We start from the raw sequence: 13,040 nt of genomic DNA, 5'->3' as shown, positions 1-13,040 counted from the left end.
TTTTAGCATGCGAAGTCAGGTCGCGGAGTTTATAGTAGTAATATTTATCACCTGTCCTGATATGCTGAGCCAGACCAATATATCGATTTCATTCCTTTTAACGCACTTCTGTTAATTGCTTTCAAATGTTTTGACGAGTCCGACCGATGCTTTATTATCCGTACAGATTAAAATCTCCTCTAATTAAAGTCTTAAATACATGTGGTAATCACAGATTAAAATCACCTTCATCAATTTCATCTCCTTGTAACATTATTACATATTTTTCTATATTAATTATATAAGTTATTAATTAAGATTAAAACGAACTTTATTTGGAAAGGCTTTACAATCACATCCAATCTCTATTTAAAAGGCATAATCAAACGAAAAGCTGTCACTGATGTGGACACTAACGCTGTATAAGGAACTACACTAAAAGGAGAAACTATAACGTCATTCTCATTAACAATAGAGAGTTAGTTCGTAATCTGTAGTGACACCTACGCCACGTACACTGAGTCAGCGAACATCTGGTGTTATGTAAACTACTGCAACCAGACTACCGCGGTGCAAATCATACGCGATAATACTCGAATATTTCTCGTTAAGATAAATATTTTCTAAATACTTTAAATTAAATTCTTTAAAGCAGTCAAGTTAAATGGTTTCCTTTTAAGTTTAACGTAACAGTAGCAACTTTGAAAAGCTTTTTTTTTAAATGGTCTTGTTGCTCATCTTGTACGGTAAATGTATTTATTTAAAATGATACATATCATTGATTCAATTTTGTATATTTTTAGGAATTATCTGTAGAAACGGGCAGTTTTCTTATTGCCAGTCTAGAGTTAGAGTGTATCCCAAACGCGATTTTGCTTCGCTTCAAGCTTGAAATGTGGAGCGACGCAGTTGAACCATTCAGATCGATACTTGATACGCACCGCTCTAAATGGAGACCGACGCCACAAACTCCAGATTTTTTATTGATATAATCTAACATTTTCACTGTGGTGTGGTAATTTTTCAATAATTGGCTAAAAATAAAAATAATATTTTTTTCAAATTAAAGCATATGTATTTATAACATTCTGTAACATTATTTTTAGTTGAAAAAACAAGCAAAACAAAAAAAGTGGAAAAGTGATTTACAATGCCGACCGCACTAGGGGAATGATCTCTAAGCAGATAGTTAGGTTCCTAATCCAGCTTTTATCTCCGCTACACCGCAATCGCATCGGCCCCTCCGAAAACAAAACAGAACGTAATCTCCACGTGTAGCTTTGGGTGTGGGAGCCCTAATCAATTTCAAAGCACACTTCAGCTATTTACATTCTGATTCGTTAACAGAAAGAAACGCGGAAAATGTTTCAAAGTTACCTGTCGATGTATAAAATATAGTATAAATAAAAAGTGAAAGTAAACGTTGTGTATTTATGATTATGTGCGCAGAAGCTAATTAGGTACTCAATTGTTAACACAACGTACGACAATTGTAATTAATAAAACATGAAACAACATAAAGTAACGCTATTCATCAATATTCATAATGACAGAATAATGGAGACGACACATTCAACGTCTTAACTAACTATTCGCATCTAAATAATTCTAATGAGTACGAACAATCGTATTCCATGAAAACATAAGCGTAACGTAATTTAAAAAATTAAGATAACTATTATTGACGTCAATAGCTTGAAAAAATAATTTAACAAGTGTAATTCAACAAATTGAAAATCTTCGATATGATCAATTCATTGATTCAAACAGGGCGACGATCACGACATTTTTTTGCTTTGTTAACTGAAAGCGAAAACGTTTAACGACTTTCACTTACTATAAGAATTGCCCTTATTAAAATGTAACGGCTAAACACTTAAAAAAAAATTCTTTTATTTAACATAGACGTACGAAATTTAAAATTCGTGAACATATCTCGAACTGCATATCACATTTTTATCAAACACAAAATGGAAATCAACTAGATCTGAATCGCATGTCGTACTTGCGTTTTCTCTCAAAATAACCTAAGGCTAGCACAAAAAGATTATTTCGGCATTCATCGCGTAATATCCGTGATTAGAAACAATCTTGTTTTTTTTTTAATCCGTACAGAGAAATCTAAATGCAATAGGTAACAGTCACGCGACGTCGTAAACATCAATCTTACAAATCATTTTTAAAATATTTTGCTTAAGTATTAATAAAAGTTCATACTGCAGAAATTATTAAAGTAAATCAAATACTATGCAAATGCTGTATCATAGTATTATTGAATATACAGATACACCTGATTGCCCGAGTTAAAATGTATTCCAATAAAAACAACGGGAACAGAATAATATAGCGATCCGTTATGCGTCATGCTTGATTTCTGTAACGATTATAAATAAATGGGAGACCTTACTTACTTTCTTTATCGTGTCATCATCATCATGTACTTATATCCAGTGTTCTTCTTCTTGTGGATCAATTGTTGTTTTAGTTGAAACTTTTACAATTAAAACACTACAAGTAAATTAAAGCGCGCTAACGTTTGGTGCAGTAACAAGATATAAAGAATACCATTCTAAGATACAGACTCCGATAGTTTTGGTTTTAATTATTGGGAATTTAAAGATGGCACTATCGGGTTTTATTGTAGGTTTACTTTTTCTCATATCGACTTTATCTTACGGTAATTTTCTAATATAAATAATGTCAATGTTTTAGAAAACGTCTTAAAATAATTATATAAGAAAACAATATCTTCTTCATTTATTAACCGTATATATTTTATTTGTTATAACTGAGTCCATTAATGAGTTTCTTCCTTAACTGCCAATTACTGTGAATTGCAGAATACACTAAGTAATATAAAATGTGTTACAGTATAAGCAACCTACATTCAACCGTTAAAACTTTCTTAATTATAAATTATAATTATAGTTATTAAATTTAAATGTTTAACTCGTACATCTTTCCAACATGTACCATTTCTATGAAGCTGTTATTTATAGGCCATTTTGACCATTTATTATTTTCTTTTTCACAATTTTATATGAATGTATCTCTACATTTTTTATTTAATATTTATTTAAAAAAGCCAAGTGATGGTTAGTGCTCACCACCATCTATAACCATTGCCTCAACTTCAACAAAACACGCACGTTTGTAAGTATTCGGGCTAGAATGTGTGGTTGGTGCGAAGCCAGACAGGCCTGCACAAAGCAGTACTATCAAATGAACAGCACCTCGTATTATAATTACAGAATTATTAACATACGACCTTGAATTTTTCGCTCGATTACACTGAGGTTCCGGTCTGTCTCATAAGTGCTAATTCTTATTTACTTACAACTAACAGCCATGTGTACAATCTATTTATTCTAACACACATAAACCATGAAACAATACATTTATAAATTTCACGTACCTTTATATTGTTAACACATATATTAAATCTTGTTATATTGTGTTATAGAATATGTATGTTCATATATTTTATTAAGCAAAGATGAACTCTCTCCGGTCGTGTCGGATTCCCTTCCTATCGAATTATGAGAGTGAACTAATACAAAACTAAAATTCCAACTATTTCCGTCAATATTTTCATAGTGTTATTAGGGATTTCATATATTTAGAATAAAACTTAAAATAAAATTTGACGTTTGCCATAGTCGATTTTTTTCTTTAATATATTTTTTCTATAAAGTTTCTATATATCATCTTGAGTCGAAAGTGATGATTGTTCTAGAACAACCCTTGGACTGTCGTACGTACCTACAGGTTATAGTCATATCACGATTTTATCGCCATTAGAATTGTTCAACGAAGTAACTATTCCTGGTAACTTTACGTTCAATTATAGAAAAAATATGTACATTTTTTTTTTGTAATGTGTAGTGTACAAAATAACTCGTATCGTCATACCTTATCGAACATTTATTTACGCTCATGTTATCAATTTAAATATTTACGATAAATACCTGTGAGAAAAATGAAATGATACTGGCTTGATATATTTTTCCTATAATATACCTATTTAATCCGATTGCCGGCTGGTAATCTGGTATGATATATAATATCTTCATTTCCACCTCCACATCAAATTAAGACAAGTCATGCATTAATGAAAGTAATCAGTCTAACCTCGACCCCGTTTGGCTAGTGAAACCCGCTGCAAAGAAAATCAATCGCGTTAAAACTAATTAATCTTTGACCCATTCTCATTTATTCTAGTACTCCATAGACTACAACGTGGATTTACACAACAACTATCAGGCCGAAGAATTAAAATAAAATAAAGGGCATGCCGTGGTCAATCTCATGCCTCGGAAAAGTTGTAAATCCTTTGGAAATGCAATTTCCCTCCTGATTTCGGCCCAGTCAACTTACATTCCCAATATACAATCCCAACTAAAACTTGAGGAAATCAAATGTTAATCGAATCAGATCGAAAAGAAATTGTACACCTGTCTTTGCGCTACAACTCCACTAAACTATTTCCTATACTCTACTCCGCTAAAATATTTCCTATTAAAATTCGTTTAGGTGGACGTTATTAGGATACCTTATTCACAAATTTGTGTTATCATCTTCTGTCTCAACATTTTTTTAGTTTATTCTAACTAATCCTATATCCAAATTAGTGAGATAAGCAAATATTTATCAATTTATTATCAACGAGCTGTACGCCGCGTTTATTCGCGTCACATTAATTTTTTAAACGCCTTTGTTTTACTCAGGCCCCAAAAATGTCTAAATTCAATATGTGACAATTCCGATCGTAGTGGTTTTATGGTGTATTTAGTAAAAACACATACAATTATGAATTATATCAATCTGATTTATATTGCATTTATATTAATAATCCGATTATCTTAAGTAACACACGTGAAAGTAATTTTTTAACATAATATGTATATAACAATAGTTTGTATTAGAACGAGTTAGTAATATATTCTTTGATTATAATTTTTTGTCATCACTGCAATTAGTAAGATAAGCAGTTGTTTCGAATTATACATGTAAATAAATTCCTTATTGTAATAAAATTATCACATTTAAAAAACATTAATACGTTACGTTAAACCTTCACGGTCAAGAAACTTGTTGTTAATGTGAATGGCCAGGTTTAAAAAGGGGCTAGCATTACCTTGACAAAGAATCCTTTAACGACTTTTAACTCTTTTGACAAAATTTAATAACCTTTCAAACAGACTACAATATAATATGATCTTAAAATAGTAAGCGCAATATAAATGAAAATAATCGTAATACATTTTTCGCCCTTTAACTAAGCTTAGCTTCGTTGCATATAAATTTATTACTGCAGTATAATTTCTAAATGAGGGTGCATATTTAAAAGCATACAACAGCAACGCTTTTTTAACATCACTCCAGGTAACAAGCATGCGCGAATAGAATAGAGATAATCTCACAGGGAAGAAAGAAAGGCGAGATATAAAGTTTTTTAATAATTATACGAAAAATAATAATAAAAATACAATCATGAGAAATCACTATTAAATATGTCATTCAGCATACCAGGCTTTTATAAGAGTAGTATAATACGCGTTATTTAAATGAAGGCAAGTCTGATGAAAATATGATAAAGATATAATATTTCCATAATTATCGAGTGGAGGTAGTTTTCTTAACACAAGTATATGACATTACAACATAGTAGTAAAAAAATGTGCCAGAAACCTAAACATCTTTGTAAAGCACATATTTAAGTTCTTACTGCAATTAGTACCTATATGTATAACAAATATAATATAATTAATATATTCAATTTTTTATAAGAATGGCGGATTTATCATTACTACTATGAATACTTAGATCATACAATATTATGCAAACAGATATTAGCAACGACTTACGATTAATAACAATATTTATTAATTTATCGAATAATTATTATTACTTAACTCGTACGAAGCCTCGTTACATAAGATTTTCTTAAAAATAACCCTAGTATCAGCTACAAACCACACGTATACCGCACGATTTAATGTATTAAAACCGCCAACACCGTCCCATGATATTTAATAAACTGACACGAATGCTTTACTCATTCCTCGTTACATATATATGTGAAAACATAGGGTGGAAGGAACATTGTTTTTTCTCTTGAGACTACTAAAGTACGTCGCAGATAAGTAGTCTTTGCTTTCGACGTACATTAAATAGGATACGACATACAAATATATACGAACGAGAATTACTATTGCAACAGTTTTATAGTTAAGGACTTAAAGATGATCGTTCACATCCAAGGCGACCCATTTGCAAGAGCATAAATTGTTTGAATTACGCTTTAAAAATAGTGAAGACGACGTATAGCTCGTGCCCTCAAATCATCTTGAAGCGATGGCATCATTCTGACTCACAGTCCAATGTACCTACTTCTAACTTTATGCCCCACGCTATGGATGTTTGTTTACAAATATATGCTGTCATTCGGATACAAAAATAAATATTATGATATTATGATGGAATTATTTTGCTTCGTCGTAAATTAGCACCATTTTTAGAAATATAAATTATGTTATACATTAAGTTGGTGTTTTGATTTTGTAATCTAAGTACTTACTAGGTTATAGTTTGTAAAATATTTTATGTAATTTACAATCTTGAAGGGATACACACATCCTGAATTAATTATAATTTACTTTTGCACGTGTAGCGGAACGAGGCGGATGTGTTCCTTACAATCTAATTTATTGTAATTTCCCATGAGATATCCTTACTGGCAATTTCGATTCTTGACAAAGAAAACAAGTCACGAATTATCCAAATAAATTCTTTTATAATTTGAAAGTAAATTAAAAAATAAACCACTTCAAAGTATATCTATTTCATTAAAAAACCATTAACAATAAATGAAGATATCGATTAATTAATACAAAACAAGTAACGAATCCCTTATTTTCCACTCTTATAGTGAAGCCGTTACAAGGAGATTTTTTTTAAATTTGTATGTGTGCCACCTACACCTATGCAACTTTTATTTCAAATTAGACTAAATTCGAAATAAAAATAAAATTCAACTGATGTAAAATATAAAATAAGTAAGTTGAGTCGGCTCAACTATTGAGGAACATCCTCACAATAAAAATATAATCAGACGATATTGATAACCTCCTTCTCTTTGAAGTCGGCTAAAAAATAGGCTAGACACGGCTATATGTAGTTGGGATGCTAAAAGCCGTACTCGTCCGACGACCTCATCGCGACGCCATTGTGGCTCAGACCGGTGCTCATGAAATATGAATGCATGGCTGAAAGAACGGCTAGTCCGGAGCTCGTTTTTATTATAGACAACCATATAACCCTAATATTGACATAAATGCTTAACAGTTGTGTTTATCGAAACATAAAGAATCATCTTATAAAACGAGTCACCCATTCATTTTGCGCTCGGCTTGTTTGTTATTACTTTGTAATGCAAAAGCTTGTTTTCATTGTCTTTTCAGTCATTAAACTCATTGACTTGTCTTTTTACGTGCGTCCTAAGATGTCTGAATTCTTAAAGACTTCCTTAATAATTTTGTCGAAGACTAAAAACATCAATAAATTAAAAAAAAATATATGTGGCAAAGAAACAAAAGAAACATTCATACAAATAAAGAAATCATTTGCGAATGTTGTTGACATTCAAAAATTAATTATTGTTTTAGCAATGTCAATGTTTGAACCATTTACATTTATTATTATAGAAGATATAAATTGATACGAATAAATAATCAAGCACGACAGAATTTGATAAAAATGATTTACTGGAAGTAAGTAGGTATTGAGTTCATAATAGTGATTTCAAAATTAAGAATAAGATGAACAATTTTTTTCTCACATAAACAATAATTGTACATATATAGGGGTATATTTGGGTAACATTAAAGTAGAAAAATATATTTAATCTTGTTTATTTCTTTGAGAATTATATAGAGAGGATTACAAATAACATATAAGACATACCTATCGTGTAACTTTATCCAATCGAGAACGTAAACAAACTGGTCTCCTCATTTTCACTCTTTTAACCCAATCGTAAGAAATACTTTCTTCATTGATGCTTACAAGCTAATTTTTACAAAAATGATATTATAAAATGGATATTACAATTAATTTCTATTCAACTACATTCAACACACAATGTAATTATGACAATTGCCAATGATACATTACATTACATATCAAAAAATAGAAAGCAAGGTTGATTTTTGATAAGATAAAGACGTACCAAAATGTTTTAATTAAATAAACTGTGATATTTTCCACAGCAAAAACGATTAATATGTATATCTACTGTTTACACCAAGCATATATACAATACAATAACAAATCAATTTGAAAATAACGGATTAGCTATAAATGAAACAAGCTAAGCCATATCACTGGAACTTGTAAACAAAGAGGACAACGTTTAACTGCTATAACTTACCTATGTGCTGCTGACTTGAATGAAATGTCACTGGTGCTATATGAACATGTATCAGCTATGACAGTGGCAGTTTACACAGTGCATATGCCCAAGGTAAACAAAGATTACGTAAACGCAATCCCACGCACGTCACCCGATCGATTTTCAAACTTTCGAATACGCCCACTTAAATTTTATTAGAGATACGAGACTATAATCAAGCTACAATTCATCTAAATCACCGCATCCAAAGCACAACTAAGTAAGTCGCCTGTGCCCTTGAAGTCATACAGGTTATATTATCGCTACAGCACAACACGCGCACTGACAGTTCGAACAAACAATCACGGGTCAAGTTCGAAGCCGGCCGAATTAGAATAAAATATGGTGAAAGGTCTCAACAGTTTGTAAATATGAGCGGCTGCGACGCTGTATTCAAAAACTTGCAATGTGTGTGTAAGGATAGCTATGCAGTCGTCAGATCGGCCGCGAAAAAGGCCTCGTTCTCGCGTGGCCAAGCACTGACTGAGCCGCGAGGGCGCCGCCGAGCGTATGGCGTACGGAGAGCGGCAAAGGACCCCTCACCTCCGCCGCGCGGCCTGCCGCCTGCCGCCTGCCGCAGGCCTCCCCGTGCGCGCGCCACTCCACGCACAATGGCAATAAACAGAAAACATATTTTTAAGTAATTAATGTATTGGGTTAAAACATACACAAAAACATTTCAGTAGAAAATGGAACTGATCATATATGGCCGAATTCAAAAAGAGCAAACTTTATTATATCAAACATATGGTTAATAAGTGTGGGCACGTATCTTCATTCAATCAAATAGAGAGCAAAATAAATCTTAAAATATATTAATTCACAAGAAACAAGACCATTTAAAGACAATAAGGTGAATTCTCAAATAATTTCAAACAAACTTTAGCTGTTGTCCTAAGTAGACAATTATGAACTATCAATATATTATATTTACTGAAATATAAAAACAAATCGAAAATTTAAGCTTTAATTTTTCGATACATCAGATTTGCGCAATGGAACTGTCAAAGGTAGAATTGAGTCCATATCTCCAGGGCAATGTGAATAAATCACTGGGGTGTAAAGTAAACCTTAACGTCACTCAAGTCCCCTTTTATAATTCAGAATTTATCTGCAAATTATCTTTAAAAAAAAAACATACAACCAGTAGAAGTAACAGAATAATACCAAACGTTCTTGAATTCTTAAGAAGTCGTAATACAAACAACAAATCGTACTGTGTTAAAGTTCATTCAAAAGAAAATTAGTTAAAGAACTTCCATTCTTTTTAACGTTAGCACTTTGTTTTCTTTGTGAGGTAGAGTCGAAGAGGCTAATGGCAGGTAGGAAGAGACAGGTATAATAGCGGCATCTTTAATAAATACTTGCATGGAGAAACGGTCTCAGGATAGCCCACTAACCTCTCTTCCAAGAATACCGTGGCCACTTACCGGCAGCTATTAACTTGAATGAAACGAACTTACATACATTTAAAATATTTTACAATGAATATATTCCACAACGTTTCTTAATTATTTTTTTAAACCTTAAAATGGACACATGTAAAAAATGCACTTAGATTTAATCAAAATCCACGATTGGAGATCCCAATTAACAATAATGTAATTTTTTCTATTGAACAAATACGAAAGGGGTCAATGTATTCAATCTCTTACCAAAAATAAACTCGAATACAATAAGTGATATTGAATGCGAATAGAAGAAACGAGAAAATGTTTATTGCTGACATATGCTGCGTTCCCAATATTGGAGGCTAAAATAACAATAACATAATCCGGCAAATAATCGTATGTTAAGAATATTACATTTATTGCGTATAACAATTTGCCCCCACTCCGTTTAGCATAACTTTCACTGGGACAAAAGTTAACTAAAACAAACAAAATATTGTATTGAATGGCTTGAAAAGACGTGGAATTATTAATAAATATTATTAGTTATTTCACCTTTCACGAGGAAATAAGCTAAGTAATGTCCTAAAGTAATGTAGCTATTGGATATTTGTATTATCAGGGAATACCGGCAAATAACAATGAAAACCATCAATTCATATATGTATATATATATACATATATATGAACCAGGAATATTTAAAAGCAGATTTTTTTTTTTTAATATGATGACAATACAAATAAAAAAGTATGCATAACATAATATGTATCTATATACTTTATAGTTAATTATTATTTAAATCAAATATATTATAAATTGTATGTATTGACTTTTAAATTTCTTAGCTTTATAATCTTTGAGACACGCCACCTGGATCGGAGTCATTATTTATTTGTCAGTCACAGCTCAATGTCGTTCATCATAAAATTTATTATATTTCTTGGCACCTTTGTACCTTCGTGTTTGTGTCTTTATTATTAAATTATATATGGAATTATATTGTAACATAAGTTAAAAAGAGCGTTTGGTTATTAGATATGTTCATATGTTACTATACAATTTAAAAAATATAGAAAAGTATATTAGTTTTTCTAATGTATCATTAGGTATATTACGTACGTACGTGTGCAACGGACGTCATGACAAACATTTTAACTCTATTAATTAGCACTAAGCTAATATCTTGTCAATCGTAGATCTATAAGGGTATTTTCGAATGTGCGACAAGCAAGTGAAATGCAAATTAATTAATAAAGTAAATATATATAAAGCGGTTTCTTATCAAAAGAAAAACAATTTATTAGTATAATATATTATTTTACAAAGTTAAGTTTATTTGAATAATTTATGAACATAATAACCTTGTAACAAAATTCTCATTTCAATCCATTCTGATCTTTATAATAAAATCGAATACAATAAGGTAGCGCTGCTTTGTTCTAGACACATTAATTAGTCGAATAAAATATTGTTTCTTATTAGTACACCCTAAATAAAAAAACTATTTTGAAATCTTTTTATTTATATAGCTTTTGGCAGTAGATTATTCGTGCCAATAATATATTTTTTTATTTAATTTTTGACATAAACCAACGTCCAGCTCCCTCAGCTTGTCGTTTATAAAAAATATATTCGGCACTTGAACGTTACATAAGTTCATAATTATGAGCGAAAGTAGCAAGTGTGTAAAAGCCCTAAGCCAAACATCGAACGGACTGTCACAGCTCATCTGCGGACCATTTCCTGTTCAGACGAGACTCAGACGTGGTCTTCAAATACATATACACATGTATATAGATAATTTTATTCGACGTGTTCGTATATTGTAAATGTATACCTACATAAACTAATTTCCCGTAATACCTGGTTTCGCTGAACTCCGAGGGTTCTGTATGAGATTTAAAAGTAGCAGTATGAATCAGATATATACGTATTAAAAAATTACTTGATTTAAATAAAATATTGTCTACGGAGATGAAATTTTACTTATTAAATGTAGGTGAACATTAAAAAAGGATTTTACGAAATGTATTATTATTATGATTGTTAAAAGGGGAATATATGGAGGACCGTCATAAAAGTAAGAAGTCCGTTTTCATACGTTTGTTTATAAATAAAATATAGTTATTACAGCATTTTTACATTAAGAGGGTAAAGTTGGGGATAAATATTTGTATGGGAGTTCTTCATTGTTTATGTTAGTAACATGAAAATCTGCATTCATGCTTGTTTAAAATTAAATATATTTATTATCTATGGCTTAAATTGGAGGAGATTGTATGGATGTTCGTTATTGAACTAAAAATGTAAAATATTTAGGCATCTAAATTACAAAAATTATGAGGCTGATTATACACTATAAATTTTTAATAAAATGAGGGTGTGGGTTACTTACGCTACCAAAAAACCCTACTAAATAGTTAAGAAAATTCGGTGGGTTTCTTTATAATATTTCGATGAGATATCGCATCAGATACACGGCTAGTTTATATAAAAAAAATCGTATCATCTGTGTTTCATAAAGATGATTCGATTCATATCGATTCAAATTTCCGACAAGTCTTAAAACTGTGATCTCATGTAAACCCTTAACTCCCTCATTAAATTACTTGGGAATTGATTTCCGTGAATGCTTAAACAATCACTTACAACTAATTTCACTTGGTAACATGATTAGTATTAAGTAATGCCTGTTAAATTATAAGCCACCCGAAAAACAGACGAGTATACGGGCCAACTAATTGGTCATCTCCTTCCACAAACATTGACTGTTGGTAAAATCAACAATTCGCAATAGGTTCAAAACGCCTTTCACCATAGATGTCATATGTCTTGTGCCGATATTCACAGTGTCGTTCTTGCTCCTCAATGCGACAACTTTAGACGAATATCACTTAGGTGGTAAAATAACTAATTAATGGCTGGAAGTTATCAGGCACAACGCCTTATATCAATGAATTTTACATTCTTTACTACCTAGACCTAATCTTATCGTTTCGGACTAGACCGGCAAGTGTATAACTTGATTTGTAACTGGTATTCGCGTAATCGTGTATGACATGGTAAAGTAAAAGAAGAATAATGATTCATTTAATATTTTAGTAGTTATATAACACATTATATTACTAAACATATCTACTAAAATGTATTAAGTCGACCATTTTATGATAAATTTCAAATATATTTTATCATGTACTATTTTATTATAAAATTGTAT

The 13,040-nt window shown here is 31.1% G+C and overlaps 1 protein-coding gene across 2 annotated transcripts in view; it reads right to left on the bottom strand.

Moving 5' to 3' along the window:
* Positions 1-8,932, bottom strand: part of LOC125076882 — a 128,899-nt gene extending 119,967 nt beyond the window's left edge. For both annotated transcript variants that reach the window (XM_047688609.1, XM_047688608.1), the window contains exon 1: positions 8,411-8,932. The gene's annotated coding sequence lies outside the window, so the exon portion shown is untranslated. The remainder of the gene's footprint in view (positions 1-8,410) is intronic.
* Between the last annotated feature and the right edge of the window lie 4,108 nt (positions 8,933-13,040).

This window comes from Vanessa atalanta, chromosome 3 (assembly GCF_905147765.1).
Source record: "Vanessa atalanta chromosome 3, ilVanAtal1.2, whole genome shotgun sequence".
In the NCBI taxonomy this organism is placed as follows: Eukaryota; Metazoa; Arthropoda; class Insecta; order Lepidoptera; family Nymphalidae; genus Vanessa; species Vanessa atalanta.
Note: the sequence above shows the minus strand (reverse complement) of the source record. Positions and strands in the feature narration are given on the sequence as shown.